The sequence below is a fragment of the Paroedura picta genome, unplaced genomic scaffold (assembly GCF_049243985.1).
Source record: "Paroedura picta isolate Pp20150507F unplaced genomic scaffold, Ppicta_v3.0 Ppicta_v3_sca19, whole genome shotgun sequence".
Classification (NCBI taxonomy): Eukaryota; Metazoa; Chordata; class Lepidosauria; order Squamata; family Gekkonidae; genus Paroedura; species Paroedura picta.
This window is the reverse complement of record NW_027518616.1, coordinates 2,653,904-2,666,690: the sequence shown is the minus strand read 5'-3', so window position 1 is coordinate 2,666,690 and position 12,787 is coordinate 2,653,904.

Below are 12,787 nucleotides of genomic sequence, written 5' to 3'. Positions count from 1 at the left end.
TGTTTGCGAAAGGCCATGGGATGTGGAAACATTTTTTTCACATTTTACTTCCTTGTAAAAACAGGAAAATCAATAGGGATTTTCGTACGGATAAGTACCCAGTGAACCGTTCGTTTAGCTTTATATATTCTTCCGGGTGGGCGTTGTATTGGTTTTTCGGAAGTGTTAGACCTGTAAGAGGAAAATTTAAATGGTTGGGAAAGGCCATGGGATGTAGAAACATTTTTTTCACATTTACTTCCTTGTAAAAACAGGAAAATCAATAGGGATTTTCGTACGGATAAGTACCCAGATAACGGTTCGTTTAGCTTTATATATTGTTCCGGGTGGGCGTTGTTTTGGTTTTTCGGAAGTGTTAGACCTGTAAGAGAAAATTTTAAATGGTTGGGATAGGCCATGGTATGTAGAAATATTTTTTTCACATTTTATTTCCTTGAAAATACAGGTAAATCGATAGGGGTTTTCGTACGGATAAGTGCCCAGTGAACGGTTCGTTTAGCTTTATATATTGTTCCGGGTGGGCGTTGTATTGGTTTTTCAGAAGTGTTAGACAAGTAAGAGAAAAATTTAAATGGTTGGGAAAGGCCATGGGATGTAGAAATATTTTTTCACATTTTATATCCTTGTAAAACCAGGTAAATCAATTGGGTTTTTCGTACGGATAAGTGCCCAGTGAACGGTTCGTTTAGCTTTATATATTGTTCCGGGTGGGCGTTGTTTTGGTTTTTCAGAAGTGTTATACCTGTAAGAGAAAAATTTAAATGGTTGGGAAAGGCCATGGGATGTAGAAATATTTTTTTCACATTTACTTCCTTGTAAAAACAGGTAAATCAATAGGGTTTTTCGTACGGATAAATGCCGAGTGAACGGTTCGTTTAGCTTTATATATTTTTCCGGGTGGGAGTTGTATTGGTGTTTCGCAAGTGTTAGACCTGTAAGAGAAAAATTTAAATGGTTGGGAAAGGCCATGGGATGTAGAAATATTTTTTTCACATTTTATTTCCTTGTAAAAACAGGTAAATCAATAGGGTTTTTCGTACGGATAAGTGCCCAGTGAACCGTTCGTTTAGCTTTATATATTGTTCCGGGTGGGCGTTGTTTTGGTTTTTCGCACGTGTTAGACCTGTAAGAGAAAAATTTAAATGTTTGGGAAAGGCCATGGGATGTAGAAATATTTTTTTCACATTTTACTTCCTTGTAAAAACAGGAAAATCAATAGGGATTTTCGTACGGATAAGTACCCAGTAAACGGTTCGTTTAGCTTTATGTATTGTTCCGGGTGGGCGTTGTTTTGGTTTTTCGCAAGTGTTAGATCTGTAAGAGAAAAATTTAAATATTTGGGAAAGGCCATGGGATGTAGAAATATTTTTTTCACATTTTACTTCCTTGTAAAAACAGGAAAATCAATAGGGATTATCGTACGGATAAGTACCCAGTGAACGGTTCGTTTATCTTTATATATTGTTCCGGGTGGGCGTTGTATTAGTTTTTCGGAAGTGTTACACCTGTAAGACAAAAATTAAAATGGTTTGGAAAGGCCATGGGATGTAGAAATATTTTTTTCACATTTTACTTCCTTGTAAAAACAGGTAAAACAATAGGGATTTTCGTACGGATAAGTACCCAGTGAACGGTTCGTTTAGCTTTATATATTGTTCCGGGTGGGCGTTGTATTGGTTTTTCGGAAGTGTTTGACCTGTAAGAGCAAAATTTAAATGGTTGGGAAAGGCCATGGGATGTAGAAATATTTTTTTCACATTTTACTTCCTTGTAAAAACAGGAAAATCAATAGGGATTTTCGTACGGATAAGTACCCAGTGAACGGTTCGTTTATCTTTATATATTGTTCCGGGTGGGCGTTGTATTGGTTTTTCGGAAGTGTTACACCTGTAAGAGAAAAATTTAAATGGTTTGGAAAGGCCATGGGATGTAGAAATATTTTTTTCACATTTTACTTCCTTGTAAAAACAGGTAAAACAATAGGGATTTTTGTACGGATAAGTACCCAGTGAACGGTTCGTTTAGCTTTATATATTGTTCCGGGGGGGCGTTGTATTGGTTTTTCAGAAGTGTTAGACCTGTAAGAGAAACATTTAAATGGTTGGGAAAGGCCATGGGATGTAGAAATATTTTTTTCACATTTTACTTCCTTGTAAAAACAGGTAAATCAATAGTGATTTTCGTACGGATAAGTACCCAGTGAACGGTTCGTTTAGCTTTATATATTGTTCCGGGTGGGCGTTTTATTGGTTTTTCGCATGTGTTAGACCTGTAAGAGAAAAATTTAAATGGTTGGGAAAGGCCATGGGATGTAGAAATATTTTTTTCACATTTTACTTCCTTGTAAAAACAGGTAAATCAATAGTGATTTTCGTACGGATAAGTACCCAGTGAACGGTTCGTTTAGCTTTATATATTGTTCCGGGTGGGCGTTGTATTGGTTTTTCGGAAGTGTTAGACCTGTAAGAGAAAAATTTAAATGGTTGGGAAAGGCCATGGGATGTAGAAATATTTTTTTCACATTTTATTTCCTTGTAAAAACAGGTAAATCAATAGGGTTTTTCGTACGGATAAGTGCCCAGTGAACGGTTCATTTAGCTTTATATATTGTTCCGGGTGGGCGTTGTTTTGGTTTTTCGGAAGTGTTAGACCTGTAAGAGAAACATTTAAATGGTTGGGAAAGGCCATGGTATGTAGAAATATTTTTTTCACATTTTATTTCCTTGTAAATACAGGTAAATCGATAAGGATTTTCATACGGATAAGTGCCCAGTGAACGGTTCGTTTAGCTTTATATATTGTTCCGGGTGGGCGTTGTATTGGTTTTTCGGAAGTGTTAGACCTGTAAGAGAAAAATTTAAATGGTTGGGAAAGGCCATGGGATGTAGAAACATTTTTTTCACATTTACTTCCTTGTAAAAACAGGAAAATCAATAGGGATTTTCGTACGGATAAGTACCCAGTGAACGGTTCGTTTAGCTTTATTTATTGTTCCGGGTGGGCGTTGTATTGTTTTTTCGGAAGTGTTAGACCTGTAAGAGAAAAATTTAAATGGTTGGGAAAGGCCATGGGATGTAGAAATATTTTTTTCACATTTTACTTCCTTGTAAAAACAGGAAAATCAATAGGGATTTTTGTATGGATAAGTTCCCAGTGAACGGTTCGTTTAGCTTTATATATTGTTCCGGGTGGGCGTTGTATTGGTTTTTCGCATGAGTTAGACCCGTAAGAGAAAAATTTAAATGGTTGGGAAAGGCCATGGGATGTAGAAATATTTTTTTCACATTTTACTTCCTTGTAAAAACAGGAAAATCAATAGGGATTTTCGTACGGATAAGTACCCAGTGAACGGTTCGTTTATCTTTATATATTGTTCCGGGTGGGCGTTGTATTGGTTTTTCAGAAGTGTTAGACCTGTAAGAGAAAAATTTAAATGGTTGGGAAAGGCCATGGGATATAGAAATATTTTTTTCACATTTTATTTCCGTTTAAAAACAGGTAAATCAATAGTGATTTTCGTACGGATAAGTACCCAGTGAACGGTTCGTTTAGCTTTATATATTGTTCCGGGTGGGCGTTTTATTGGTTTTTCGCATGTGTTAGACCTGTAAGAGAAAAATTTAAATGTTTGGGAAAGGCCATGGGATGTAGAAATATTTTTTTCACATTTTACTTCCTTGTAAAAACAGGTAAATCAATAGTGATTTTCGTACAGATAAGTACCCAGTGAACGGTTCGTTTAGCTTTATATATTGTTCCGGGTGGGCGTTGTATTGGTTTTTCGGAAGTGTTAGACCTGTAAGAGAAAAATTTAAATGGTTGGGAAAGGCCATGGGATGTATAAATATTTTTTTCACATTTTACTTCCTTGTAAAAACAGGAAAATCATTAGGGATTTTCGTACGGATAAGTACCCAGTGAACGGTTCGTTTATCTTTATATATTGTTCCGGGTGGGCGTTGTATTGGTTTTTCGGAAGTGTTACACCTGTAAGAGAAAAATTTAAATGGTTTGGAAAGGCCATGGGATGTAGAAATATGTTTTTCACATTTTACTTTCTTGTAAAAACAGGTAAAACAATAGGGATTTTTGTACGGATAAGTACCCAGTGAACGGTTCGATTAGCTTTATATATTGTTCCGGGGGGGCGTTGTATTGTTTTTTCAGAAGTGTTAGACCTGTAAGAGAAAAATTTAAATGGTTGGGAAAGGCCATGGGATGTAGAAATATTTTTTTCACATTTTACTTCCTTGTAAAAACAGGAAAATCAATAGGGATTTTTGTACGGATAAGTACCCAGTGAACGGTTCGATTAGCTTTATATATTGTTCCGGGGGGGCGTTGTATTGGTTTTTCAGAAGTGTTAGACCTGTAAGAGAAAAATTTAAATGGTTGGGAAAGGCCATGGGATATAGAAATATTTTTTTCACATTTTATTACCTTTTAAAAACAGGTAAATCAATAGGGATTTTCGTACGGATAAGTAACCAGCGAACGGTTCGTTTAGCTTTATATATTGTTCCGGGTGGGCGTTGTATTGGTTTTTCGAAAGTGTCAGACCTGTAAGAGAAAAATTTTAATGGTTGGGAAAGGCCATGGGATGTAGAAATATTTTTTTCACATTTTACTTCCTTGTAAATACAGGAAAATCAATAGGGATTTTCGTACGGATAAGTACCCAGTGGACGGTTCGTTTAACTTTATATATTGTTCCGGGTGGGCGTTGTACTGGTTTTTCGGAAGTGTTAGACCTGTAAGAGAAAAATTTAAATGTTTGGGAAAGGCCATGGGATGTAGAAATATTTTTTTCACATTTTACTTCCTTGTAAAAACAGGAAAATCAATAGTGATTTTCGTACGGATAAGTACCCAGTGAACGGTTCGTTTAGCTTTATATATTGTTCCGGGTGGGCGTTGTATTGGTTTTTCGGAAGTGTTAGACCTGTAAGAGTAAAATTTAAATGGTTGGGAAAGGCCATGGGATGTAGTAATATTTTTATCACATTTTATTACCTTTTAAAAACAGGTAAATCAATAGGGATTTTCGTACGGATAAGTAACCAGTGAACGGTTCGTTTAGCTTTATATATTGTTCCGGGTGGGCGTTGTATTGGTTTTTCGAAAGTGTCAGACCTGTAAGAGAAAAATTTTAATGGTTGGGAAAGGCCATGGGATGTAGAAATATTTTTTTCACATTTTACTTCCTTGTAAATACAGGAAAATCAATAGGGATTTTCGTACGGATAAGTACCCAGTGGACGGTTCATTTAACTTTATATATTGTTCCGGGTGGGCGTTGTACTGGTTTTTCGGAAGTGTTAGACCTGTAAGAGAAAAATTTAAACGGTTGGGAAAGGCCATGGGATGTAGAAATATTTTTTTCACATTTTATTTCCTTGTAAAAACAGGTAAATCAATAGGATTTTTCGTACGGATAAGTGCCCAGTGAACGGTTCGTTTAGCTTTATATATTCTTCCGGGTGGGTGTTGTTTTGGTTTTTCGGAAGTGTTAGACCTGTAAGAGAAAAATTTAAATGGTTGGGAAAGGCCATGGGATGTAGAAATATTTTTTTCACATTTTACTTCCTTGTAAAAACAGGAAAATCGATAGGGATTTTCGTACGGATAAGTATTCAGTGAACGGTTCGTTTATCTTTATATATTCTTCCGGGTGGGCGTTGTATTGGTTTTTCGGAAGTGTTAGACTTGTAAGAGAAAAATTTAAATGGTTTGGAAAGGCCATGGGATTTAGAAATATTTTTTTCACATTTTATTTCCTTGTAAATACAGGTAAATCGATAGGGATTTTCGTACGGATAAGTGCCCAGTGAATGGTTCGTTTAGCTTTATATATAGTTCCGGGTGGGAGTTGTATTGGTATTTCGGAAGTGTTAGACTTGTAAGAGAAAAATTTAAATGGTTGGGAAAGGCCATGGGATGTAGAAATATTTTTTTCACATTTTATTTCCTTGTAAAAACAGGTAATTCAATAGGGTTTTTCGTACGGATAAGTATCTAGTGAACGGTTCGTTTATCTTTATATATTCTTCTGGGTGGGCGTTGTATACGATTTTCGGAAGTGTTAGACCTATAAGAGAAAAATTTAAATGGTTGGGAAAGGCCATGGGATGTAGAAATATTTTTTTCACATTTTATTTCCTTGTAAAAACAGGAAAATCAATAGGGATTTTCATACGGATAAGTACCCAGTGAACGGTTCGTTTAGCTTTATATATTGTTCCGGGTGGGCGTTGTATTGGTTTTTCGGAAGTGTTAGACCTGTAAGAGAAAGATTTAAATGGTTGGGAAAGGCCATGGGATGTAGAAATATTTTTTCACATTTTATTTCCTGGTAAAAACAGGTAAATCAATAGTGATTTTCGTATGGATAAGTACCCAGTGAACGGTTCGTTTAGCTTTATATATTTTTCCGGGTGGGAGTTGTATTGGTTTTTCGCAAGTGTTAGACCTGTAAGAGAAACATTTAAATGGTTGGGAAAGGCCATGGGATGTAGAAATATTTTTTTCACATTTTATTTCCTTGTAAAAACAGGTAGATCAACTGGGTTTTTCGTACGGATAAGTACCCAGTGAACGGTTCGTTTAGCTTTATATATTGTTCCGGGTGGGCGTTGTATTGGTTTTTCGGAAGTGTTAGACCTGTAAGAGAAAAATTTAAATGGTTGGGAAAGGCCATAGGATGTAGAAATATTTTTTTCACATTTTACTTCCTTGTAAATACAGGAAAATCGATTGGGATTTTCGTACGGATAAGTACCTAGTGAACGGTTCGTTTATCTTTATATATTCTTCCGGGTGGGCGTTGTATTGGATTTTTGGAAGTGTTAGACTTGTAACAGAAAAATTTAAATGTTTGGGAAAGGCCATGGGATGTAGAAATATTTTTTTCACATTTACTTCCTTGTAAAAACAGGTAAATCAATAGGGTTTTTCGTACGGATAAGTACCCAGTGAACGGTTCATTTAGCTTTATATATTGTTCTGGGTGGGCGTTGTATTGGTTTTTCGGAAGTGTTAGACCTGTAAGAGAAAAATTTAAATGGTTGGGAAAGGCCATGGGATGTAGAAATATTTTTTTCACATTTTATTTCCTTTTAAAAACAAGTAAATCAATAGGGTTTTTCGTACGGATAAGTGCCCAGTGAACGGTTCGTTTAGCTTTATATAATGTTCCGGGTGGGCGTTGTTTTGGTTTTTCGGAAGTGTTAGACCTGTAAGAGAAAATTTTAAATGGTTGGGAAAGGCCATGGGATGTAGAAATATTTTTTTCACATTTTACTTCCTTGTAAAAACAGGAAAATCGATTGGGATTTTCGTAAGGATAAGTACCTAATGAACGGTTCGTTTATCTTTATATATTCTTCCGGGTGGGCGTTGTATTGGATTTTCGGAAGTGTTAGACTTGTAAGAGAAAAATTTAAATGGTTGGGAAAGGCCATGGGATGTAGAAATATTTTTTTCACATTTACTTCCTTGTAAAAACAGGTAAATCAAATGGGTTTTTCGTACGGATAAGTACCCAGAGAACGGTTCGTTTAGCTTTATATATTGTTCTGGGTGGGCGTTGTATTGGTTTTTCGGAAGTGTTAGACCTGTAAGAGAAAAATTTAAATGGTTTGGAAAGGCCATGGGATTTAGAAATATTTTTTCACATTTTATTTCCTTGTAAATACAGGTAAATCGATAGGGATTTTCGTACGGATAAGTGCCCAGTGAATGGTTCGTTTAGCTTTATATATAGTTCCGGGTGGGAGTTGTATTGGTATTTCGGAAGTGTTAGACTTGTAAGAGAAAAATTTAAATGGTTGGGAAAGGCCATGGGATGTAGAAATATTTTTTTCACATTTTATTTCCTTGTAAAAACAGGTAATTCAATAGGGTTTTTCGTACGGATAAGTATCTAGTGAACGGTTCGTTTATCTTTATATATTCTTCCGGGTGGGCGTTGTATACGATTTTCGGAAGTGTTAGACCTATAAGAGAAAAATTTAAATGGTTGGGAAAGGCCATGGGATGTAGAAATATTTTTTTCACATTTTATTTCCTTGTAAAAACAGGAAAATCAATAGGGATTTTCATACGGATAAGTACCCAGTGAACGGTTCGTTTAGCTTTATATATTGTTCCGGGTGGGCGTTGTATTGGTTTTTCGGAAGTGTTAGACCTGTAAGAGAAAGATTTAAATGGTTGGGAAAGGCCATGGGATGTAGAAATATTTTTTTCACACTTTACTTCCTTGTAAAAACAGGAAAATCAGTAGGGATTTTCGTACGGATAAGTACCCAGTGAACGTTTCGTTTATCTTTATATATTCTTCCGGGTGGGCGTTGTATTGGTTTTTCGCAAGTGTTAGACCTGTAAGAGAAAAATTTAAATGGTTGGGAAAGGCCATGGGATGTAGAAATATTTTTTTCACATTTACTTCCTTGTAAAAACAGGTAAATCAATAGGGTTTTTCGTACGGATAAGTACCCAGTGAACGGTTCGTTTAGCTTTATATATTGTTCTGGGTGGGCATTGTATTGTTTTTTCGGAAGTGTTAGACCTGTAAGAGAAAAATTTAAATGGTTGGGAAAGGCCATGGGATGTAGAAATATTTTTTTCACATTTTACTTCCTTGTAAAAACAGGAAAATCAATAGGGATTTTTGTACGGATAAGTACCCAGTGAACGGTTCGTTTAGCTTTATATATTGTTCCTGGTGGGCGTGGTTTTGGTTTTTCGGAAGTGTTAGACCTGAAAGAGAAAAATTTAAATGGTTGGGAAAGGCCATGGGATGTAGAAATATTTTTTCACATTTTATTTCCTGGTAAAAACAGGTAAATCAATAGTGATTTTCGTATGGATAAGTACCCAGTGAACGGTTCGTTTAGCTTTATATATTTTTCCGGGTGGGAGTTGTATTGGTTTTTCGCAAGTGTTAGACCTGTAAGAGAAACATTTAAATGGTTGGGAAAGGCCATGGGATGTAGAAATATTTTTTTCACATTTTATTTCCTTGTAAAAACAGGTAGATCAACTGGGTTTTTCGTATGGATAAGTACCCAGTGAACGGTTCGTTTAGCTTTATATATTGTTCCGGGTGGGCGTTGTATTGGTTTTTCGGAAGTGTTAGACTTGTAAGAGAAAAATTTAAATGGTTGGGAAAGGCCATAGGATGTAGAAATATTTTTTTCACATTTTACTTCCTTGTAAATACAGGAAAATCGATTGGGATTTTCGTACGGATAAGTACCTAGTGAACGGTTCGTTTATCTTTATATATTCTTCCGGGTGGTCGTTGTATTGGATTTTCGGAAGTGTTAGACTTGTAACAGAAAAATTTAAATGTTTGGGAAAGGCCATGGGATGTAGAAATATTTTTTTCACATTTACTTCCTTGTAAAAACAGGTAAATCAATAGGGTTTTTCGTACGGATAAGTACCCAGTGAACGGTTCGTTTAGCTTTATATATTGTTCTGGGTGGGCGTTGTATTGGTTTTTCGGAAGTGTTAGACCTGTAAGAGAAAAATTTAAATGGTTGGGAAAGGCCATGGGATGTAGAAATATTTTTTTCACATTTTATTTCCTTTTAAAAACAAGTAAATCAATAGGGTTTTTCGTACGGATAAGTGCCCAGTGAACGGTTCGTTTAGCTTTATATATTGTTCCGGGTGGGCGTTGTTTTGGTTTTTCGGAAGTGTTAGACCTGTAAGAGAAAAATTTAAATGGTTGGGAAAGGCCATGGGATGTAGAAATATTTTTTTCACATTTACTTCCTTGTAAAAACAGGTAAATCAAATGGGTTTTTCGTACGGATAAGTACCCAGTGAACGGTTCGTTTAGCTTTATATATTGTTCCGGGTGGGCGTTGTATTGGTTTTTCGGAAGTGTTAGACCTGTAAGAGAAAAATTTAAATGGTTGGGAAAGGCCATGGGATGTAGAAATATTTTTTTCACATTTTATTTCCTTGTAAAAACAGGTAAATCAATAGGGATTTTCGTACGGATAAGTACCCAGTGAACGGTTCGTTTAGCTTTATATATTGTTCCGGGTGGGCGTTGTATTGGTTTTTCGGAAGTGTTAGACCTGTAAGAGAAAAATTTAAATGGTTGGGAAAGGCCATGGGATGTAGAAATATTTTTTTCACATTTTACTTCCTTGTAAAAACAGGAAAATCAATAGGGATTTTCGTACGGATATGTACCCAGTGAACAGTTCGTTTAGCTTTATATATTGTTCCGGGTGGGCGTTGTATTGGTTTTTCGGAAGTTTTAGACCTCTAAGAGAAAAATTTAAATGGTTGGGAAAGGCCATGGGATGTAGAAATATTTTTTTCATATTTTATTTCCTTGTAAAAACAGGTAAATCAATAGGGTTTTTCGTACGGATAAGTGCCCAGTGAACGGTTCGTTTAGCTTTATATATTGTTCCGGGTGGGCGTTGTTTTGGTTTTTCGGAAGTGTTAGACCTGTAAGAGAAAAATTTAAATGGTTGGGAAAGGCCATGGGATGTAGAAATATTTTTTTCACATTTTACTTCCTTGTAAAAACAGGAAAATCGATAGGGATTTTCGTACGGATAAGTAGCTAGTGAACGGTTCGTTTATCTTTATATATTCTTCCGGGTGGGCATTGTATTGGATTTTCGGGAGTGTTAGACATGTAAGAGAAAAATTTAAATGGTTGGGAAAGGCCATGGGATGTAGAAATATTTTTTTCACATTTACTTCCTTGTAAAAACAGGAAAATCAATAGGGATTTTCGTACGGATCAGTACCCAGTGAACGGTTCGTTTATCTTTATATATTGTTCCGGGTGGGCGTTGTATTGGTTTTTCGGAAGTGTTACACCTGTAAGAGAAAAATTTAAATGGTTTGGAAAGGCCATGGGATGTAGAAATATTTTTTTCACATTTTACTTCCTTGTAAAAACAGGTAAAAATATAGGGTTTTTCGTACGGATAAGTGCCCAGTGAACGGTTCGTTTAGCTTTATATATTGTTCCGGGTGGGCGTTGTTTGGGTTTTTCGGAAGTGTTAGACCTGTAAGAGAAAAATTTAAATGGTTGGGAAAGGCCATGGGATGTAGAAATATTTTTTTGACATTTTATTTCCTTGTAAAAACAGGTAAATCAATAGGGTTTTTCGTACGGATATGTGCCCAGTGAACGGTTCGTTTAGCTTTATATATTGTTCTGGGTTGGCGTTGTTTTGGTTTTTCGGAAGTGTTAGACCTGTAAGAGAAAAATTTAAATGGCTGGGAAAGGCCATGGGATGTAGAAATATTTTTTTCACATTTTACTTCCTTGTAAAAACAGGAAAATCGATAGGGATTTTCGTACGGATAAGTGCCCAGTGAACGGTGCATTTAGCTTTATATATTGTTCTGGGTGGGCGTTGTATTGGTTTTTCGGAGGTGTTAGACCTGTAAGAGAAAAATTTAAATGGTTGGGAAAGGCCATGGTATGTAGAAATATTTTTTCACATTTTATTTCCTTGTAAATACAGGTAAATCAATAGGGATTTTCGTACGAATAAGTGCCCAGTGAACGGTTCGTTTAGCTTTATATATTGTTCCGGGTGGGCGTTGTATTGGTTTTTCGCAAGTGTTAGACCTGTAAGAGTAAAATTTAAATGGTTGGGAAAGGCCATGGGATGTAGTAATATTTTTATCACATTTTATTACCTTTTAAAAACAGGTAAATCAATAGGGATTTTCGTACGGATAAGTAACCAGTGAACGGTTCGTTTAGCTTTATATATTGTTCCGGGTGGGCGTTGTATAGGTTTTTCGAAAGTGTCAGACCTGTAAGAGAAAAATTTTAATGGTTGGGAAAGGCCATGGGATGTAGAAATATTTTTTTCACATTTTACTTCCTTGTAAATACAGGAAAATCAATAGGGATTTTCGTACGGATAAGTACCCAGTGGACGGTTCGTTTAACTTTATATATTGTTCCGGGTGGGCGTTGTACTGGTTTTTCGGAAGTGTTAGACCTGTAAGAGAAAAATTTAAACGGTTGGGAAAGGCCATGGGATGTAGAAATATTTTTTTCACATTTTATTTCCTTGTAAAAACAGGTAAATCAATAGGGTTTTTCGTACGGATAAGTGCCCAGTGAACGGTTCGTTTAGCTTTATATATTGTTCCGGGTGGGCGTTGTTTTGGTTTTTCAGAAGTGTTAGACCTGTAAGAGAAAAATTTAAATGATTGGGAAAGGGCATGGGATGTAGAAATATTTTTTTCACATTTACTTCCTTGTAAAAACAGGAAAATCAATAGGGATTTTCGTACGGATAAGTACCCAGTGAACGGTTCGTTTAGCTTTATATATTGTCCGGGTGGGCGTTGTATTGGTTTTTCGGAAGTGTTAGACCTGTAAGAGAAAAATTTAAATGATTGGGAAAGGCCATGGGATGTAGAAATATTTTTTTCACATTTTACTTCCTTGTAAAAACAGGAAAATCGATAGGGATTTTCGTACGGATAAGTATCCAGTGAACGGTTCGTTTATCTTTATATATTCTTCCGGGTGGGCGTTGTATTGGTTTTTCGGAAGTGTTAGACCTGTAAGAGAAAAATTTAAATGGTTTGGAAAGGCCATGGGATTTAGAAATATTTTTTTCACATTTTATTTCCTTGTAAATACAGGTAAATCGATAGGGATTTTCGTACGGATAAGTGCCCAGTGAATGGTTCGTTTAGCTTTATATATTGTTCCGGGTGGGAGTTGTATTGGTATTTCGGAAGTGTTAGACTTGTAAGAGAAAAATTTAAATGGTTG